This window comes from Cyanistes caeruleus, chromosome 10 (genome assembly GCF_971803275.1).
Source record: "Cyanistes caeruleus chromosome 10, bCyaCae1.hap1.1, whole genome shotgun sequence".
NCBI lineage: Eukaryota > Metazoa > Chordata > Aves > Passeriformes > Paridae > Cyanistes > Cyanistes caeruleus.
The window spans coordinates 14,655,292-14,678,210 of record NC_141710.1 but is presented as its reverse complement, the minus strand read 5'-3'; the positions used below and the strand labels follow the sequence as shown (position 1 = coordinate 14,678,210).

At 43.3% G+C, this 22,919-nt stretch overlaps 1 long non-coding RNA gene across 1 annotated transcript in view; it reads left to right on the top strand.

Moving 5' to 3' along the window:
• The window catches only part of LOC111933450 (uncharacterized), a 103,637-nt gene that overhangs the window by 68,101 nt on the left and 12,617 nt on the right, over positions 1-22,919 (top strand). Inside the window, exon 6 of the long non-coding RNA XR_015274476.1 lies at positions 3,393-3,491. This is a non-coding gene — a long non-coding RNA (uncharacterized LOC111933450). The remainder of the gene's footprint in view (positions 1-3,392; positions 3,492-22,919) is intronic.

Below are 22,919 nucleotides of genomic sequence, written 5' to 3'. Positions count from 1 at the left end.
CAGTGGTCCTGCCTGGAGTCCCATGCTCTTCCCAAACTCTATTTGCAATGCAACTACACTCTAAAGGAGGGGAGCACGTGTAAGACAAGGGAGGTACACCAGTGTGTCTGCATTTTCCTGCCTCTTTCCAGGTTTTTCAATGAAAGAAAAATTAGTTGTGTGACCCTTGGTGTTATGGGCTTGCACTTTCCCTCTTGAAACCATAAGATGTGGACTACAGGCCCATGTTGGTAGACACTACACAGTTAGGAAGGAGACCCCTCCTGTCAAGCTTTAGGACTAGATACCATGTAAAAGGCTAAAGCAGGATAGCTTGTGGGTGGAGTAGAGCTGGAAGGAGAAAATGACAGTGCAGTGGAAGGGTGTAGTGGAAAATCAGGAACTGCACCTTGCAACTTGTCTAACCAGGACCCTAGGGGGAAAGTTTCCAGGTGTTGTGGAAGCAGCTTTGCACACCTTTATGGGGAGGTGTTTGGCAAAGAGCTAATTCTCAAACTTTGGTGCATGACACCTCACTTAACCACTGATTGGTGAGTGCTGCAGGACACTGCAGTTCATGGGAAAAGACAGTTAGAAAGGGAGTAAAAGGTAGTCTGTAGGAAAGGAGATAATTTCAGGAATCCCTGAGATATCCTTGCCTTGGCTGGCCTTTTCAGACCTTGTGCACTCTCTGGCCTGCCCTTTTGGCTACCTGTTGTGGTATCACTGCAAAACCACTGGTGTGTTTCCACACTTTGGGGACTCCTGTGGTCAGGAGCACAGGACAGGATGTTTATTGGGAAGGGTAGAGGTGAGGAGGACAAATGCATCAGGGATGGTAGGTTGGTAAGAGAAGTGTTGTGGGTCCTGCATAGATTGAAGTTGAAAACTTTGTCATCCATTTGTGCAGGAGTGTCTGAGGCAGAGGGGATGTGTGTGATGGACAGAAAGGAGGGGTGCCTGCATATGTGCATAAGGAAGTACCTACACCACCTGTTGCAATTGTTTGAATAAAGGAATATTTCCCTGAATTTCTCTTTTGCCACCTGAGAGCCCTTCCCAGGATGCCTTTGCTGAAGTTACTGTTTGATTTCCAGAGCAAATGCAATACACACACACAGAGCCCTATCATGTTCATGCAAACCCACAATCCCATCAGCACATGGCTCCTCTTCCTTTTGCTTTACAGGGAGGGGGGGATGTGGGAGTTGGAATAATGACAGAGCTGATTATAATTAATATTTTTTTTGTGTCTAAAGAGCAAAAGTCCTGCTGAAGTCCCCCAGCTGAGCACAAGCCAAAGTGCTAAATCCCTGTAGGGGTGTGTTTTATTACTGACGCTCTGCGTGTCGAGGCTGGTCGTGGGGTCTGATGCTGTGTGTGTGGAATTTTTGCGGCTATTTTCTATTGTGCCAATGAAAAGCAGGATCCCATCTGTATAATAAAAAGGAAACTTGAAGGTTTCCACGCCTACATGGAGGTGAATGCTTGCAGCATTAGTGTTTTTATTAAGCGTTTTACCTTCGCATGACTTTTCTGTATGATCACGTTGCAAACGATGGAGCAGATGTTACTGGGGCTGGAATATGATGGGAGTCTCAGTGGCCCTTCCACAAAAGGTTTTGGCTACTCCTTGGTTAGGCTGGTCTGTAGCTGGCTTGCTTTATAGTCTCATAATTCTTCACTGGGCATGTGCTGGGTTTGATTCTTCCCTGACTGTTCCTCTTTGAGAAACAGGGCTCTGCCAGAGTGATGGGGACAGGGAGGCACTGATGGCTGCCTGATCCTCTCTTGAACAGCTGGGTGATCTCAGGTCATTTGCTCCCAGGACTGTTTTATTTTGCGTGCCTGATGTCACAGACAGATTAAAGGCTGAGCTGGGTACGGAAGTTGCCCTTAGCCAGGCTGTCTACACAGTGTAGCAGTAGTGAGGAGCCACCCTTCCCAAATCAGTCCAAAGCCACATCCTGCAAGTACTGATCACTTCAGTGGGTTGAAAGAAACCCTCAGCACACACCAAATGGACAGGAGAAAGTGGTTCCCTATGTGACACCTTAGAGGTACCTTTAACTGGGAATAGTAGCAACTGGCTGCAATCCTGCAAGCTCTCAAAGATCATCCGAGCCTTTTGGAGATGAAAATGTGGAGAGCTCCAGGAGTGCTGGCAGCCTGGACTGTCTTTGTACCTGTGCAGCCCTTGGTCACTTCAAGCAAATTTCAGCCATCAGAGTACATGTGTCTCTCCCCTGAGAGAGAGGCTGCCTGGACACAGACCCAAGGAGCTCCCAGCCATCCCTTCTCTCTGTCCCACTCTCCAAGGAGGGGACTGTTGTCTGCTGTAGCTGTGTTTCTCTTGCCACCATAGAACGTGAGAGCATGTTGGGACACAGGCTCACAGGTGGCAGCTCACAGCTTCTGCACCCAGCTTCAAGCTCGTCTTAGGTAAAGAAGAGGATGTTTCCCTATGAGGTAGTTCACTGTCTTTCCCTTTCTATCAGCAGGAATTCCACTGGGAATAGGCTGAACCACACCAGCCTTGGTGGCTGCTGCCACCATTCCAGGATGGGTGTCTCTTCATCTCCCACACAGCTGGCCCATGTACTGCTGTTGCTCAACCTCCTCCTTTCTGCCCTTTTGGCAATGATGTGGACAAAAACAGCCTATAAATCTGTTCAGATTGTGAGCTTCAGTGTCTGACCCTGGATCTCTAGTCTGTACTTGTAATACCTGCAGCTCCAATGGGATCTGCCATCCAGGGGTGAGATGCTTTGGGCTTTGAACTTTGCACCAAAAAATACATTCAGCTGTTTGACAGAGGTCTGTGGTTTTCTCTGAAACTTTATTATTATTTTCACTGGATATTTTTTGACCTTCCAAGTCCTATTTTTTTTTCTCCTCTCCCCCAGAAGAGCATGCTCAGCAGCTAAAGGAGAAAGCTGGCTGGAGCATGCAGACTGTGAGCAGTGTAGGAGCTTCTGGGAGAGAGGAAGGGTATCAGGAGGGCTGTGACACAGCACGTGGCTCCTGCCCTCAATTAGCCTGTGTGGCCATCACTGTTGAAACAAAAGCACAGCAGGTCTCCAAGGAGTTTCTCTTGTGGGTCTTGCTGAATTTATAAGCTGGGACCACAGTATAACTTAATTTCCTGAAATGTCAAGTGGCTTAAACTGGCTGCCTGCTCTACTGGTGTTGGTTTGTTTTGCTTTTTTTTTTAATGCACACATTGTACTTCTATTTCCTGAAAAAAAAATCCTATCAGTGTTTGATGATTGCTTAATAAGAGAAATCAGTAAGCGCATGGAAAGTTCACATCCTGCAGATGAATATAACGACTATAAGCTTTCTTCTGGGTTGCCAGGGGTTGGCAGCTTTTTTGGTTGTGGTTTGATTTATTTGTATTTTTATCCTTCCAGCTGAGAACATTGATCTGAAGCTGTATCCTGAAATGCTGAGACCATTGGTGAGCTGTAGGAGGCCTTCAGCAACCACCAGCTTTACTCCAAAAGGAAAAGGTAGAATTTCCTGGATGAGCAAACTGGGAGAAGGTCTATCAAACTGGGAAATGTAACAATGTTGAGGACAAAACTGTCATGTGTTCACTACCTGTCTTGTGACAGATTATGGGTTTTGTTTGATTTTGCAAGAGAAGAGGGCTTATATAATTGTATTGTGTGTGAATTCTTAGGAAGGTGACTATAAGGCTTGCAGGCAAGCCTGAAGGGTCCCAAATGGATCTGTTGTTATTTTTTATATCTCTGTTTCTAGATAAGCCTTTGTATTATTTCACAGGTGTGATTTCTGAGTCCTGTTACCTCTTTATTCAAGATCAGTCTGCATTTATAGGGAACCTGACAGAAAATTTAAAGAGCCTTTTCTTCATGTTAATTTTCATTACTAACTCTCCTCTGTCTAGAGCTTTCTCACTTCAAAGTGCTGTGCAGTCCATCAGCTAAGTGCACAGCCCAGGTGAATGGGGGTAAATAAAACTCCCTGCCATTCGTAAGGCTTGAGAATTTTTTGTAAGTCTGAGTGTGATGTTGAGCAGAGAGCCACAGAGAGCCACCTATTGGGAAATATTTGGCAGAGGGACTGACTGACAATTTAGACTGTCTGAACACAAGCCTAAAAGGAAAATTTTGTGTTGTGACTGCTTGCTTTCCAAACATCTCTTGCAATTTGTGTCCTCTCCCAGCTCTGTTTCATGGTTCTCATCTCCTTTCCTCACACAAGACCATGGTTTCCCAGGCTCTGGGGAAGAAAAGAACTAACCAGCAATTGTAATGGAAACCCTTGCCTGATTAGGTGTCAGGAACTTATTGAAAATAATGCAATTTTTATGCCACTTCTTATATTTTAGAACCCAAGGACCAGTAAGAGAGAAAATGGTCAAGCAAAAATAAAAAAAAACAAAACATAATGAGCATTTTAATCCTTAAATGATAATAAGACTTGGTCTGGAGCTGAGGAGTGCACCAGCTTTTTTTGAGAAGGAGCAAAGCACATTTTCTCATCACACCACAGGCACAGGAATATTCTCTTGTTTGGCTGTTTCCCATCTCAGGGCCTTATATACCCCATAGCCAGGAGTATCATCTGATTACACAGTAATGTCCTGGTTCCCTAAATATTGGAGACTATTAAGACACTGAAGTAAATGAACTTTGGGGTAGGATACTGCCTGTTGCAGAGGGGAGATTTGTTAATTTTTCATTGTTGGGTCCTGGTGTCATTCCTTTGTGTGTATGTGTGCACACTCCTGGGTGTAGAAAGCACTAACGTCTAATCACATTCCACAGGAGGCAATTTGAGATGATTTAAAAAAAAAAAAAAGTTATATTTCCTTATTTTTAAGGAGTGTCATTGCAAGCAGGCACTTCTAGCATGGCAAAGCTTAGACAAGGTGTTATGAAAGAAAAAATATCAGTCAAACCCCAGAATTTTGGGTATAGTCATGTGACTGATCTGCAGTTGTCCTCTGGCTGTTCAGGAGCCTTTTCAGCTCAAGGAGAGACTCTTTTTACTGTCACAGAGGGTGAAGGATGCAGTGACCAATGGTTTTGTGTGAAGGCCATGTAAAGTAAATCCATGTACTTCCTTACTAATATGACCATCACTTTGCATTGATCTGGCCACTCTTACCACCCAAAATTCTGTGACAACTTTATTATAGGCTACCCAAGCCAAGGAAAGAGAGAAGTTTTGTCCTTCACAGATAAACCATTTCCTTAGGGGCCTAGTCCCACAGGCATCCTCTGCCCCAAATGAGTTGGGAGCAGCTCTTGGTGGGAGAAGCCAGCTGAGGTCACCCACGAGCATTGCAAGAGGCTCCCTTGTCTCCCCACCCCAAGGGGCTGAGATATTTAGACAGCTGCCTCACTATGAATGGGACTCTCTGGCAAAAGAATTAAGCAAAGATTAAAATCAGTTTTAGCTGTTAAATGTGTTCTTTGCACAGCATTTAGCAACTAAAGGGCTAATTATCTTTGAACTTATGCACATGGTTTTAGATGTGATCCACACAAGTTGCTATTTTTTTTCTTTTGTCTATAAGGAGCTGAAAATCAGGATGAAAATGATATGCTGGTGTCAGTAAGGGCACAGCTTTGTGAGTAGGCTGGAGGCAGTGCCCGGTCTGCAGGGAAATAAGGCACCTACTGAATGAGAATAGGTTAAAAAAATTACTTTAACACTTGTCATTTAAACTCTTCTGTTTAATGAAGTTCATGCTCTTGATTACAGAAATAGGAGTGTGCATGAAGGTAGGAAAATTGGACTGCTCTGAGAGAAAGCCAAGTTCCTAGCTGGAGGGAAAATTTACTCTGGATGTTGATGCTTGCAGGGCACAGAGAGTGAAATCTGGGAGGTGAAGGGCACTGCAAGACTACATAGGTCAGTGCAGAGCAAATCAGATTGAGTTTCAGAAAGTGCTGCAGGGAGATGAGGAGGAATTTGATGCTGAGTTGTAATAAAATGGGGAGAGGGGCTCCATGTCCCTGTGCAGCCTGGGTGCTTTGGAAAGCTGCTCAAGGCTCAAGATAGCCATGTCAATGAAAATACAGACAATGGGAAGAGGTAACATGGTTACCGTGGTGCCATTTAAAAACCCTTTAGGGAAGCAAGTAAGCATTTACAAACGGTGATCAAAAATTCTGGATCTTCCTATCTATGAGCCAAATCATGACTCAAGACAAACTTTCTTCAACTTGTTTTCATTTTTTAATGTTTAGATTATCCTTAAATTATATTTCAAGTTTCTTTCTAAACCATAAAGCATGCAATTGTTACAGGGGTGGATCCAGTAATCAAAAGTGAGGTTTTCATACAGCCACTAAAGGAGGGCTGATTGGAAGCCTTTTCTTGCATGGCCTTGTCACAGAGTTGAAGAAATCCCTCTTGCTCCCTGTAACCAGCTCTCTCCTTGCCTAAACACTCCAGATCTTGTGGTTGCTTGAGATGATGTTTTTCAAATTTCTTTTCCCTGGACTCTGTGATCTGTCCACACGTTTCTTGAAGGGTGAGGGAGGCTACAGGCAATCCACCAGTCGAGAGCTTACCTGTGATGAGCAGACAGGAAGGATACCTTTACAAGCACAGTATCTTGCACTGATTTTTACTAAATTAAACCTCCCCACCCCCAATTTTCACGAAGAATCAAGATGATTTTGACTTTTGATCTGCTCTTCTATATAATGTCAGCTCATCTTAGCTTTTTTTTTTGCCTGCAAAAGTGGCATACATATTGTGAATTAATTAATATGATTTTTCTTTATGAAACTATTGAATGGAACTAATTTCCAGGATCAAAGCTGTCAAGCAGAATACCCACGATGATGTGACTTATGAAATGCTTATCAGGTGTACCAGCTACAACATTTTTGCTCTGTTTAGGAGATTAATAGTTATTTTTCTCTTATTCTTTCTGTTTCATAAAAGCATCTTATGGGGGGGAAAAAATGTTGGTAGAAAGTAGTTACAGAGATGTCTTGGGTCCAGAGTTCAGACCATCTGAGATCAGCTCAGACCTTCTAAAATCATGTACAGGTGTACATACATGATAGAGCCTGGCCCTCTGCAGTTTGTCATACTTCTGTTTTGTCACATGTAGGGTGTGGATCAATAAAGTTAGTTCTGTTAGCAGTGGTGAGGGTTCCTGCACTGATGTCAGAGAACCAATGCTAAGAAAAGGCCAGATTCAAGAAAATGTCAACAAGAACTTTTTGCTTCGGTGATGGGCCAGGCATGAATTATAGGAGTATAATACTATACTAATACTGTACTAATAAAACTATGATTTATGAAGTGAAAGGTATGGATTATGCATTTGAGAAACCCATTAAGGGTTAGTAACATGCCTTAACAGAGGAAAGATCTCCAGCTCCAGCAGCTTTGATTTGAAGGTATCACAGGAAAACCAATTTCTTCTAGCAATTTAACAATGCAAATAGGTTCTAAGGTGATGATGAGAAGATGAATATGTTACCCAGAGTAGGACTGAGCAGCAGCAAAGCGTTGGTGTGGCAAGGTTCACAAAGGCAGCTTTGAATGACAAACAGCAGTTTGGGCAAGAGGTTTTCACAGCCAGAAGAGGTTAGAAATCTCTTCACAGGACAAGTTCCTGATGACTGCGCTTTCTGCCCTTTTTTCCATGGCTCTGCTGGTTGCCTACCACCTTGGAGAGGTGCTGCAGGCACTTTCTAGTGGGCCTATGTCATTGGTCAGAGATCTCTGTGTATGTAAAATCAGGGAGACATCCATACCATCCCTGCACAACTGATGTTTGTAGATGATGGGTGAGGCAGTGATGTCTCAGGGAGCTACACTGCCTTAGGCTATGATCTCATAAGTTAAGCAGGGTTGGGCCTGTTTGTTTTTGGTTGGGGACTTAGAAGGAGAAGTTGATTGCTACAGTCAATTTGACTTGGTAATTCAGAAGGTGGTGCTCTTCCCCCTAGGTAGCTCAGGCTGACATGCCAGAATGATTAGGCTCACCACAGCTCCTAACCTTTTAGAAAAAATGTAAACCCAACATCCTCACCTTTCCAGATTGAACATCACAGGACTCCTGTTATTACCCCAAAGTCCCAACCAAATTCCATCTCAAAGCAACCACACCCTGCAGATGGAGATCCACCCTGCCCTTCCAGGAGGATGCAGCAAACTTTGCTTTCCCTGCTGGGTTGCATGGTACCTCCAGCCAAACTGCTGCAGAGCTCAGGACAGATGGCAGCAGTACTACTGGGGCAGGCAGCAAATGCCCTCTCAATTAACCTGTGCAAGTGTCCACACTGTGAAAGGACTGTTTAAATGGGAATTGTTTTCCCACCAGTATGGATTTTGGAAGCCTTGGTGATAGCTGGTTTGAGCAATGGCCTCCTTGTGCTGAATATAGTAGCTGGTACCTCTCTCTGTTTTGCCTTTGTCTCTTCCTACTGCAGCCTGGTGCCAGGCTCTCACAGCACAGGCACACAGCTGCCCACTGCCCTCTTAGAGGGACAAAGAAAATTTTCTTAATTGTTTTGCACACCTCTTCATATTCCAGTGTGGCTACTTGGGCCAGATTCTGGAGTGAGGTAAGTTATTTAGCAGTATGTAGGTGTAAAGTGCAGCAATTTTCTGTTCTGAGTGGGTGGTAAGGTAGGGGTGCAGCAGGAAAAGCAGCAAAGAGGATGGCATTAGATAACACGCTCTCTGTGCCCAGGGCTGCTGGGAAGGGAGCTCTGGTTACTTTGGCCATGTCTAAAGGCAGATTTGCTCGGTATTTGTTTGTTTTCTAAGCTGTGAATGCGCTTGTGTGCATTCTTCTCTTTTGGTTTAGCTTAAACCTTTCCTAATCCTGTTAGCAGAGATAAATCTCCCTGAACCACAAGCGTCTGCACGGGAGTTTGCACGAGCTGAATTAATTCTGCGTGAAATCACGCAGGGTGCCCTTGTGTGGGCAAACACAACCTCACATTCCTGCAGCATCCTTGTCTTTCCCTGCCGTGCTTTCCCTGCCTGCTCTCCCCTCTTGGCAGGAGAGGTCACATTGAAGCATCTCATGCTCAATTTCCACAGGAAAATAAGCAAATCCCCCTTCACCACCAGGAAAAGGGCAGAGTGAACCCAAAGTGGGCTTTCTGTGTGGGGTCTGTCAATAAAGAGCTGTGTGCTAGCAGGACCATATCCCTGACCTAGTGACATGCAGAAGGAGGGGTGCTCCCAGTGTTAGCCCTGCTGCTCTGTCCTGGCACAGCACAGTGGGAGAGGCAGCTAGGCTTAGCTCAGGATTTTGCATATTCTTTACCATGCATGCCCTGTCTTGACAGTATTTATGCAAATTTTTAAATAGAGGAAAAAGCTGTCACATAAAACAAAAAAATTCATCCGAAGGCCAAATATGTAGGTTGGTTGGCTTCTGTGTTTTCTTTATTTTTTTTTTCCCCCAATTAAAAATAAGGTAACCTATAAAATGATGATCTAGTTTAATATCCTCATTACATGTTCCAGGCAGTATCTGAGTCACACCGTTTGCGCTGTGCTTTGTACCCCTGCGGGGGATGTAAAAGCTCCATTTTTGGAATATTCCTTGGTCCACCCCAGTCAGATGTGCCAGGTGAGAGTTCCAAGGTGCAGGACTGTGGGTAGTGAAAGTGAATTTTCTCAGGATACAATTACTGTCAGAACAGGACCCACAGGTCAGTATTTGAGGTAATTGGTTTGGGTGGTCCTGTTCTTGCAATCCATGTCACCTTTTTGAGTGAAAACACAGCTGAAGTCAAAAGAAATTCCCAGTGGATTGTCTCGTCCTTATTTTTGTTTCGGGTTGGTGAAACTCCATTGAGTTTAATTCCCACCTAATGCCAGGATCCATCAGCTTTAATTGTTATCAAAAAGCACTTAAAAACAGCAACAAAAGGAGATGCTGTAGGATGTATCTTCTTCAGCACTGGAAGAACTGCTGCATGTTCCCATGTCATGAGCAGCCAATTCTCATCAGCATGGACATTTTTTATGCAGGTAGGGGTCTTCTGGCTTGTCTGGGCTATTTCACCTGGGCATTTTTGCAGAGATAACTAGTAGGATGTTTACTAGTTAATATCAACTGTGTTAATGTGTTTTGTGACACAGATTCTCGTTTGCTAAGAGCCAGAGTAAATCAGACTTGCCTCCTGGGATCTGCATACCACAATGGCCCAGGGATAACCATTGTGGAGACTTCGTTTGATGAAGGTCTTCACAGTTGAGATTCAGCAACCTAATAATTTGTTGCTGATCAGCTCACAGCTCTTCTTATCAGCCTTTCACATAACTAAAAGCATCTACACCACCACAGAGGGTACCACTACCCAGCTCATGCACAAGTGCCTTCATCAGTGGGGCAGCACTTGTGAGCCTTTTCAACCATCACAGGATCATGGAACACAAGGCTGAATGTTTTCTTCACTTTGTACCCAATAGGAAGGGGCTGGAAAAAGCGATTCTCCTTTGGGCTATAGATACCCCACCTGCTGTATCTCCATACCCCTCCCAGTGTGGTGAGCTCCAGGCACTTGGCAGATCTCAGCCCTTTTTCCACTAGAATTGCAGTTTCCTCCTTGGGCTGTGTCTAAATTCCCTTGGCATGGAGGGAAGGGCTGACGTTACCACCACTCCAGGGAATGCAGCAGCATACAATTATTACCTTTCAGATATGCTATACAGATATGCCTGGAAACCTCCATTCCTTCCTTCCTTCCTTAAAAATACACAGCTGTAGCTGCTGGATTTGGAAGCTGTGGGTCTCTGACTCTCATGGTTTGTCTGTTCTGGGTGACAGCTTGCAGTGAATGTCATGGCTCACCCATGCCAGACATCTCAGCCTCCCAGCCCATTTCTGTGTCTGGCACTGGGGTGAACCAGCCAGACCATCAAAAACAGCCTGCAGAACTGCTCCCATAAGGCAGCACAGCACTGTCGTGTTTGCCTTCCATCTGCCCCTTGCAGCCCTTCTGTGCCATCCTAGACCTTGTGCCCTTGGTTGTACCCTGCCACCACCCTCCTCCTGCAGGCCTTGCAGCACAGCCCTTCAGTGCCTGGCAGGAAAGTCCTTCGTGGGCTGCCACACAGCTCCCAAATTATTTTAGGAGTGTTGACTTCAAGCACACACACAAGAAACTATTGTGTCTTATGGTCACAGTGCCAAGTGCCACAATTGCAGGCGTAGCCATTCTGCTCCAGAGCCAAGCTGGCCCTGGCTGTGTCGGCAGGAGATGTTCTGTACTACCTGTCCTGGGAGGCTGGCAATTGCTCCCTAGGCTGGGTGCCTTTGGAGATACAGATACAACCTTTACCTACTCATGAAATTGCTTTTCCCAGCACAGAGGTATAGCTGCATGCTATTAGCATTAGAGATTTCAGGTTCCAGACCTGCTGCTGACTTCAATGAGCCTATTGTAACATTATTTGAAATACTGTCTGTTGGAAATTTTTTTTCCTTGAAAGTTGTCAGTTGAAATTTCTTTTTTGTTTAATGCCTTAAAGTTTTCCTTTACCTGATTTGCCCTCTTCCTCTCCTAAAACATATGCATGCGTTAAAAAATTTGACTTCTGGAAGTCTGGATACTTTCATAATGCATTTAATAGTACTGAGGACATGAAATACTGTGCTGAGTCCTCTGGGAAACCTACAATTAGTGGGATGAAAATACCTTCTGTAAATGATTGAGCTCATGAAACAGTGTGAGTAATTAAAATGCTGTGCAGGACAGAGCTGAAAATCCTTACAGGATTATCAGTGAGACATTGTTTAAAAGATGTCCTTGGGTTGGACAGTGGCAGCAACATTGAGTGCAGCCATTACTCAGAACTTCTGCTGAGAATGGAAGGTACTGTGTGCAGTACCTGGTTAGTCTTCTGTTTTCCTCCATTTTTATCCTTGCTATTCCAGCTGAGGAGCTCTTCATAGCTTATTTATTTCATCCCAGGAGGTCTGCAGATTGATTGATTGGATGTTGGGGGATTTTTGCTTATTTGTTTGTTTTGTTGTTGTGGTTTGTTTTTTAAATCAGTCTGTAATGCTGGCTGACAATACCAAGTGCCAATTCCCAAGAGCCAGGGAAGGGACAGCATTGAAAAGTTCTCTGAGGTGGTCTTAGAGCATGTGTGTATATGATCTTATCCCAGGATAGGCACCAAAGGGCTGCCCACAGACCTGCTTAAACATTTAATACCTAGCTGCAGTTTCCATACCTTTTTTTCCAAAACTGTTTTAGTGCTTGAAGATGCCTACAGAGCTTTCAAAGTGCCTTAGCTCATTGGATACCCAAATTTCTGTGACTTTGATGGAATTGATATGTCTAACTTTTTTAGGATCCTTTGAAAATTCCTCTAGGAGTCCATTTGCCATGCACCCAAAATCCTTGTGAAGTATAATCAGGGATTGTTTTCTGTTTGGTTGGTTTTGTGCCTGGAGCTGCACTTCCCAACATGGCAAGTCCAGCTTGCATAGAGCAGCTTCAGAAATGACAAAGGCTGCAAGGTGCTCACACACTGTGATAACCAGTTGGACAGGACTGAAAAGAACAGTGAAGAGTTATGCACGAGAGCCTTGGGTAATTTACTCAGTGAAGAGGTTTAAAACTCACCATTGGTTCGGGCTCATGAGTGGAAGTTTATTATGATAAATTTGTTGGAGGGTAAGGCCACATTTTTGTTTCCTGGGTGAAAAATGAGGCCAGACAAATACAGAAATAGAGTTACAAGCACAGTTTTGCAGATGTCTGCATCCTTTCAGGTGTGGGGTGGGTCACCTGGTGGGTCTGGGCTGGAGGAGTGGTATGAAAGGCAAAATGATTTGTACACAGTAGGTCTGGAGTGAATTTGAGTTGAAGAACTTTGCAAGGAGGACAAGAATGAGAGGGAAGAAGAAAGCAAAAAGCCATTTTTCCTTGGCTGGGTGAGGGTGATGGGACTGGAGGAACTGGTGTGAAGATGTGTGTGATTGGGTCAGACCTGAGCCATGCATGAGGGCAAGGGGAAGCTGACTTGGGTACAAAACAGGTTAAACGAGGGCACATAGCAAGGAGGTAGGAAAGAGAGAGGGAGCTGAAGGTTGGGAATGTAGGTGAGTCCAGCATGACAATGGGGGTGAGATGGCAGGCAGGCCTTTCCTTTTCCAGAGGCAGTTGCTTATGAATACCCATTATGTCTGTTTTTATCTCCCTGCAAGGAAGCTTTCCAAAAGCATGAATAATACCTTATTCGGTAGAGGGTAAAGCCCCTCCTTTTTATCCTGCTTTAATTCATGCTTCCTCTGCTTTGGTGGCTGCCTTGTACATGGTGCTGTTAGAAGTGCAATTATCATTCTTCCTGGTGGGGCGGTATGAAGGGCGTAGCCTCTCACAGCATCTCCTGGAGGCTTATTACTCAAGAGAGAGGAGCTGTGCACGAGAAGCCAAATTAAACTGAGCAAAGAGGAGGCCATTTCCACTGCAGGGATGGAGCAGATTGTTTTGCTGAAGTCCAGGTCAGGAGCTGGTCTAGGGGAGAACATAGCTGGAAGCCTGCAATGTAGGGAATTTGTGCCGTGGAGTTGAAAGGCAGAGCACTGTGGTTTTTTGTGGCTTAGCCTGCCCCTCTCCCTTCTGTCCACTGCTTTACAGATGTGGGTTGCTGACTATCCTCTTCTTGACAGTGGAATATTGTCCTTCACAGACTTCAAGGCTGGAAGTTGTAAAATTCTGACCCCTGCCTCTGGTCTTCTGCAGGATCTTGACTGTTGCTTCTTAGAGAGCTATCCAGACCTAGTTTAAAGATCCCATGTCATGGAAAATGCAGTACATCCTTGAAAGAACTACCTTCTCCTTTCCTTTTTTAAAAAGCATCACTTTTCTCAGCATGAATTAATCTCTTTTTAAGCTGTCTTTTACCATTGCATTACCACTGTTTTCCCTCTGCTTTTTGGCAAGAGAGCCTTACACACCACTCAGTGGTCAGCTTTGAGGGGCAAACAGTGTCTCCATCTCTGTTTGCCAGGATTCCAGATCTCTCTTAGGCTTTCTGAGCACCAGGCAGCAAACAGTTAAGGCAGCTGAGCCACAGGTCTCGGAACATTTTGCTAGGGAGCCAGGTGAGCAAAGAACAGATAAAGGCAGCACCTGCCTATGGGTTTGGAACAGCCTGGGGCCATGGATAGAATGTAAATACACTCTGAAAATCTTATTGTCTGACACTCTGCCAGCGTCTTCTGGGCTCTTGTCATGGAAAATATTTCAGCTGAGGTCATTCAGTCAGCAAAAAACCCAGGATTTAATACCCTCTGAGGTGCCAACTTGCTTCTTTCTTTGTGTCGATAAATAAACAAAGTAGGGTAGCATTTCATGTTGCCAGGATGATCTTTGTTTTATTAGGAAGGGCTTAAAGGTTGTTGGCTTTTTTTTTTCCTTCTCCTTCCTCCTCTTTAAATGCACTGTATGTTTCTGCTCCTTCTCTCTGTTTGCTCCTCCTGGCTCATGCACACGCCCAGCCTTTAGAGTTAGAACTAATGTCTGCTTCTTGTAAATCTCTGCTGGCTGCCCCAGGCGGTGTTTTTAATTCCTTTATTCAGCTTTGAGATGAGTAGGAGAAAGGTGCAGCTTTTTGAGATGATGGAAGTTGCCATTTCCCTTCCTCAGTCAATTAGGCGCTTTGGTTGTTTTCAGCTAATTCTCTGAAACTTTCCATTGATGATAGCGCTGAGGGGTGTGGGGGGAGCTGGGGGATCTGGGAGGGAGAAGAGGGAGGGCTGGTAACTGGATTATCTACTGGTAAGATGACTGATTTGCTGGCTGTGCTTCTGGGATAAGAGAGAAACAACCAGGCTGCAGAGCTGTATTCAAAGCATCTGAGCTTCTGGTCACTCAGATTTATGGCTTTTGATTGTATTTGTGCAGTGGCTGTCCTTTCTCAAGGGTGACATGAGATGTGGCAATCCTGTCAGTGAGCTTGGGGAAACTATTGCTTTTTCTTCCAATGGGAAATACCTTCAAAGTTTGCATGGAACTCCCCTTAATTATGTGTCTTGGACACCCTTCCCCATATCTTTCAGCTCCAGACCCTTCCACCAATGCCCATTTTGGGTAAGTCATGGGTGTGCAGGCAGTGCTGGGTGAAGAGGAACCATTTGTCTTGAGGTGATGCCTGCCTATTGAAAGCCTTCACCTCATCTGTATTTTGGGCAGCTGTCCCTCCCTGGCTCCTCTGGGCCTTCCTTACTGGTCTGCTATACCCAAATCCCTCGTGGGTATAGCACATCATGATGTGTACATCATACAGATGTTATAGGAGGCACTACAGCATCCTGGCAAGTCCAGCAACACTGTTCCCTTTCTAACACCCTGTTTCTGCAATGATGTGAGAGTGAAGGATGGGCTTTGCCTTCTGAAACATCAGCTCTTTCTGCTTTCAGGCAGGAAGGAATGAGATCAGTCCTTCCACATCAGCACTTTACTTTATCTTGTTTTCTGCTCTAATTCTGTCAGGGTCTGTGGCTCACCTGGTGATGAGTCTGCAAACCTTGGGGCTGGGAATCATCTCACCTGATTTTAGTTATCTAAAACTTATACATAAAGTTTAAGATTGTCATCTAGACTCTCTCTTTGCTCAGTGAGGAGTGATAAACAGCCCATGCCATTCACCTTACCCACTGTAGACATCTGCCTTAGGTTGGGATGATTCACACTTTGGAAGCTCCCATGTGCTCCACAAACTGTCTGGGAGGCAGAGGGGAACATTCAGATCTGGACCCCTAACTCTCACAGGGCTCTTCATCTGAGAAATCCAACACCTGCTTCTTTTTACCGTTTACCATCGATATTGCCTATGTACAGGGCAGAATTACACTTGTTTTAAGGGGAGTGATCTGTGCCCATCTGACTGTTGAGATATCTTAGTGCTGATTTTGGTTTTGATGGAGATGGTGTTCTGTCTGTGGTGTCTCAGAGGAACAGAGGAGGTTTTTAAAGTGAGAAGGTAATAACTGCTATGTCAGATGTTGTCATTTGACATAAATTTTTTTCAATCAGGTGGATTTTAAAGCTACCAGTTTCAGAGCTGATGAAAAAAATATGGGGACATGGTATCCATTAGAACTAAAGATCTCAACTGCTTTGTATTTACCCTTATGCTAATCTGTGATGTGATTGCTTATCCCTGCGTATATCTTTGAAGGGGAAAGACAGCAGGCATTCCCCACCCCACATGAGATACAGACCTTAAAATACAAAGGGGAAAATAGAGCTTGGAGCTGAGCTAATCTTCTCGGGTTGCTGCTGGAAGCACAATGGTGGCAAATTGCTGTGGCAGGGGACCCTGCTCTTCAGCCAAAGACAGGAACTAGGCTGACAGGACAATAATAGTGTGTTGGCTCAACTGGCAAACACACATCCCCTTTGGACAGACTCAAAATGTTACATTGAGAAGCAGTTAATACACCGTTGTGTAAAGTTCCTAATGGACTGGAGCCAGAATGCTCCATTAACCATATACATATAAAATATTCATTGAGCTTGGGTTTTGTTGCCAAGCTGGAGGAAGGGGGAGAAGCTTTGTGTGTGGAGATAACACTGTCAGTATTGAGGGCTGAAGGGAGGAGTTGATGATGTGTTCTGAAATATTTTATTCTTTTTAAGAGGAGGAGTACTTTTGATACTTGGCAGGGGGCTAAGGGGTGCAAAGAGGATTAAATGCAATACTTGCCAGGTTTTACATTTCTTGTTTAATTGACCAAGCGTTGAAGGTACCTCCTGCCTCTGTGCCAAACTCCCTGATCTATTCTGTACCATGTGCTTTCTGCAAATTAAACACAGGGTCAGTCTTTAGAAAATAAAAATATTGCAAAAACCACAGTTGTGTTCCTCCAGAAGGTTGTCTTCTAAATAGAAGAAAACTTCCCTAAGAACAGGAAAGTGGAGGACTGTGGTGATAGGGAGTGTAAGCACAAAGGTTTCTCTCTGGAAAACACATGTTCACATGTTTGTGTGCTAGTTTTAGGTGTGTGGTAAAATAAGCTTTGTTTTCTGGGTGCTGAATGTACAATGAACATTTAGAAGAGATTTGGAAAATTGGCTTGACTTGCTGTTGGTGCTTGAATTAGGAGACAATGAGGCAAATCGTAAAATCGTGTTTCAGACTGAATGAGTAAACATGTGTGCAAGAGATACTGTCCATGTGACCTCCCCCTCTTGCCAGAAGGCAACTTCGTGTATCCACTTAAGGCAGACACATGCTGGAAGAACCACAGCCCTGCAGAGGAGGAACAGGCAGGCTGTGGTGCAGTGTGGGATGGATAACTGGGAATACAAGGCCAGGAGGGAACATGCAGTGGTTTGCCTGTGCTCTGGGGCCTTTGTGTCTTGTGGAGTCTGGGCAGCCTTCGAGAGGGCACTGCAGAGCAGCTGGTGACCTGCCTTGTGCATCGTTTCTGGTCGGTTGTGTGAGCACCAAGAAATACAAGGGAGAGGTCCAGGAGGCAAAACATAACATTTGGATAGGAGATGATGGTAGAGAACAGGAGCTCCATCACAGCATTCAGGAAATGTCCCAGACAGCGGGATACCCATTGTGTGTCTAAGGAAGTGGTGTGGGAAGAAACAGGAAAGACATCTTAGAAACAGGAGAGATGCTCAAAAATGGATGGGGAGCGGTGATGTCTTCTGAACTGGGGCCAGCCAGGTTGGTGGTACTACCAATGAAAACAAACACTGCACTAGGAGAATCTTCCAAATGATTTGAGATGAGGTCCTGGAGAAGAACACATTCATCCTGAAGGCAAATTTCCTTCTGTGCCTTCATGGCAGGACAGAATAGCCACCAATAATGTTCAGGTAATCCTACAGTCTAAGCGAATGTCCACTTAAACCAGGCACATGCAGACCAAGACCAAAAGTATCTGTGCTTTCCTAGAAATATTAAATTCATATAAAGTGAGGATGGGTGAATTTCACTTTATTGGACTCAAATAAATCATACTGAATGAAGCTGATCAGTACCAACACTGCACTACCAGGGTACTCATGATGTGGAAATAACAGGAATAGATTTTGCCGTTGGAGAAGTGACTCACAGTGGGTTGGAAATCAGAGTCCAATAAGCTAAACCAATTTATCTGTATCATCATTTGCCACCCACTCTCTATAAATTGGATGTTGCCACACCAAATCAAGAGAAACAGTATAATAAATTTATCCTTTTAAACAGCTGACCATGGCAGTGAAAATATCTATGTGAAATACTTTAAAAAGATCAGAGGCAATGGGGAGTATGCAAGAAAATAGACTGGAGAAGATTTATCCTACTTAGGATATAAAGAGCAAATTTTAATTTACATTTCTAAACAGACCAATAAAAGAAAAATATAATTTTTGACTAAGACCCTATTTAAATTATAGCTGTTACACCAAAGAATGGCTTGGCAATAGTGACCATTCATGGTCAATTTCATTACTTTAGTAGGAATAATAACAATAGGAAAAACCCAAAGACCATGGCTGCTTTTATTTCAAAAACATTTTAATATTAAGAAATTTAATTTTGATAGCATTAATGAGTAAGTAAATTAAATTAGAATGTAAGTACCATGCCTGTATAGTGGAGAAAACAAGCAGTTCCCAAAATTCACCTAATCCCCAAAAATGTTACTACAGTTAAACAGTGGAGGAAGGGGAAGATACAATGGTGTCCTCCAAAAATTGGAAATCATGCCTAAACAAAGAAATCAGAGAGGATTATAATTTTTTACAAGTCAAATGTAAGCTCGTTGCAATACAAACTAAAATGGTTTTAGGGGTGACTCACAAAACCCACGGAAACTCGTAACAAATTTCCTTCAAATACGACAGGAACTGACATTCTGGTGGGTTCAGCAAATGCTCAAGGTGTCAGCAAACCCACTGAGAGCAGAGGCACCACCTGCACAGCCAACAGGAAAGTCCTCCAAGGGCTGAGCCCAAGGAATGCTCCTGAATTGAATTGTTCACAGAAAAGCTTTTAAAACAGGCATGAATGAAATGAACAATAGCAGATCATCGGGACAAATTATATTCACTCAAATGTTCTAATTGCTCTGGTGTGAAACTTCTGGGTTCATTCAGTCCCAGTTACCTTACCCAGCAGAAGTAACTAATGTGACACCAATCCTAAAAAGTGTTCCAGCAGGAACAAAGAAAACTTGCAGGTGACTCAAGTCTGGCTTGTCTATCAGGAAAATTGAAAGGAAATTACAACAGATTTAGTAGCAGCATACCTAAACACGATATATTGTGGGTGTGCTAACACAACCTTTGGAAATTAAAGGCATGCATTGCAAACCCTGGAGAACTTCAAAGGAATGAATAAGCATCTGGAAAAGCATGTGACACTTCATATAGTGTGCTTGGGGTTTTGAATGGTTTTGAAAAAGTCTCAGCGAGGTATGAGGAAAAAGATAGCTGTAACTAGCCAATTTTCACACCAGAAAATGTCCAGGCTCCTTTTAGTGATCCTTTGGGGGTGAGGAGGGGAGGACAGTCCTTGTAGAGTTCTGGGGCAGGGGAAACCATGATCTTCAATATCCCTACCTGAAAAGAGATTCAGTAAGGAGTGCAGGACAGTCATTCAGGCCAAAAAAATAATTATCACAGTGATAACTAAACCTTTTTGGTCCTTGACCATTCTTGCCTCTAGGTTGCTGTTTTTTGTGGTTTCTGTACTCAGGAAAATTGTTAACAAAGTCATAGCTGCTCATTTTCCTGAAATGTTAGACAAGTACTAGAAATCCTATAAATGTCAAAGAGAAATCTTTGGAGTTTTTTTGAATAATTGACAGCAAAATAAAAAACTTATGCCACTGCAGTATGTAGAGGAGAGAGACAGAGATGTGGATCTTCCTGTGGTGCTCCTGCATTTGGCTTCTGCATGAAGGACTGTTCACTCAATTTCAAAAAAAGATGTATTAGAAATAAAAAACATAGAAAAGAGCAGTAAGAGGAGCTAGAAGTATGAGATGTCTCCTTTTTTTTAATGCAGAAAGCTAAATAAAGTAATGCTTCTCAGCCTTAAAAACTGAAGAAGCATTTGACAGAGGCTCATAAAATTGTGAGTGATATGGAGGAGGTGAATGGGAACTGACCATTCCTTTCTCCTTGCAATGTAAGAACTAAGGCTGCTAAAGAAACTAGATGGATAGTGAATAAATGATGGCATTTCATAAAAGGGTTACTTTTTCATTTTTTATTGTGGAAGTGATGGCAGATACTGGAAATTACAAAATGAAATAAATTTAAGAGAGGATAAGTCAAAATTCTCGAGGTTCCATTCACCAGACTTATTAAACACAAGGGCCTGTATGAGCTTGGAGGTTGCTTCAAGTCCCTAAAATGCCAATGGCCAGAAGCTGGAGGACTGTGACCACCCTGTGCATGGCCTGTGTTGTGTGTCTGTTAAGTATCTGCTTTTGGACAGAGCTGCAGGTAAACTGCTGGGCCAGATAAGGCTTGGCTTCACCTGCACCAGCATATTTGTATCCCTGTTCTACTAAGGCTGAACATGCTTAACCCCAAAATTTATTTCCTGCTTTGTGCTGCCCACAGTTCACTTGGAAGTATTCCTTTTCCTTTCTGTAGGTTTGTGTGAGCTTTTGGCCCAGCTGCTGCTACTCAGCTTTTCCTGTTTGATGTACAGGTTTCTGCATCCTGACCCTGTGGATCCCTTTTTATATTCAGAGATCAGCACTGTGTGTTTTCTTTTAAAAATCACAATATTCCAACCAAACTCACGAAATCAGTTGATTTTAAGCCCTGTGTTAACAGTGTATGTAAACAGAGGACTAACTTTGAGCATATGCTTAAGTTCTGTGCATCTCAACCACATGCTTAAGTGCTTTGCCAGATAAAAATAGAAGCATGATTTAACAGTAAGCCTGACTTTCCATTGTGCTATTTTAGTTTTATGCTGATTTAACTCCAGCTAACTCAGCCAGGATACAGGACTTGGTTTGGAGAAGACAGCTTTGGTCTGAAACCAAGTTATTCCAAACCTTAGAGCTGGAAGAAGTTCTCTAGGACCAAAGATTTACAAGAAAGGGTGTGAGGGCAGAGTGTCAGGCTGCTGCTTCTGGATTCATGCTACAAGTTTGAGTTTCATGCTGGAATTGCACAACACCCAGATACAAGTGGGTGTCTGGCCATACTGACTAAGTTAAAAGCATCCAGATGTGTATTTTTCGGCTATGGAAACTTTTGTGCTTTAAATGTGCCAGCCCAATTTTCTTGGGAGAATATTTGGACTTCTTCCTCTGCTAAGATTTCATTTTCAGCATAATTTAAAATGTTAAGCAATGTAGGGAATAATATAATATAATATAATATAATATAATATAATATAATATAATATAATATAATATAATATAATATAATATAATATAATATAATATAATATAATATAATATAATATAATATAATATATTCTGCCCCTTAAAAGCTAATCACAGGCCATTTCAACTGAATTTGCCTAAAATATGAAGACATATTAGGAGGGAAAAAGTACTCCTCTTATTTTGAACTGAATTGAAAAATTCAAGGAACATCAACAGGAACATCTCCCTAGGAGACCTTTAGTGAACATCAGACAAAGAACAGCAGTAGAATTTTCATTGCACTCTGTCAGGTGAGGGAAATGAGAGATCAGGACAACAGGTGGAAACCCATAAGTACCTAAAGGATGATGTAGGGAACATAGATTAATATTTGTAATGCTTTGCAAGTGGTTGCAGGTTTTTAATTTTTTTTGTCTCTAATATAGCCTGCAAAGGTTACTGATGACTAAATTTTGTGTGTTCCTCTACACTAAAACTATAAATGTGTTCTTATAGAAAAACTATAGGAATTTCTATATCTCTGAGTTTTGTGAGCAGCTTACCTCTTCACATTTGTATTGAAGTCTTTCATGACTGGTAGGATTAGTATCCCTTTTTTGGCTGGGCAAATGCAAACTAATACTAGATTGTGTAGGCAGCTGTGGATTGATACGAATGAATCATCAAAACTCATCAATATCTGCAGATATTTTCTTGACAGCAGTAGAAAACAGCAGGGCTGGAGCTGCAGGGCTCTGGAATAATATATTTTTTGCTAGCAGCCATGGGAAGGGAAGTACAATTCCCTGGAGTCTAGAGGCAGGAGGAGTCACCTGCATGGAGATGTGTGGCAGCTTTTTCTTTCCATCCCAGCAGAGGAATGCTGAAATAGTGTCTTTCACTGTGATGATAAAGCCAGACTAGTTTTGAAATGAGTGTCTGCTGTCTTCTGCAAATAAGATTGCAGCAGATGGTTTCATTGCTCCCCAGTCCCAATCAGAAATATGAATTCTTCTAAAATCACCGAGGAAACGATAAAAAAGCAGTGCAGGCTTTGTGTGCTGGTGCGAAACTGGCGTAGAGATACCATGGCTAAAAGCAGAGGTGTAAGACTTGCCTTTAAAGGGTACCTCATCTGGAGAAATTACATAAATATGTGGGCTTACGATGCAGTTCTGTGCACAAATAAGCATGTGTGCTCTGTCTGAACAGAGCAGAGACCAGCCTGGGTCACAGAAAGAGAGCAAGTCTTATTCTCTGGTACCCCACGTTGGGTTTTAGGAATGTGGAGCTCCATGCCTCAATTTGTTATAAAGTTTTTCCAGGTCTTTCTGCCAGTTCTGTCAATTTATGGACAGGTACTTATGCATAGTACTATAGGCCAAAGTATTTGTGCATCTTAAAATATACAGAGAGATGTGCTCTCCCACTCTTGCAGAGAAACTGTGAAAGGATTCCTGAGTGCAGTTATGTCACCACTCTGGTTTTGGGACAGGAATATCCACCGTGGAAAAGTGTTCTCCTGGAAGCAGCAAACAAAGAGTGGGTTGTCCCCTCCTGCTGCAGCATATCCCCAAGTCCTGGTGCAAGGAGCTGCTTCCCATGTGGACAGTTA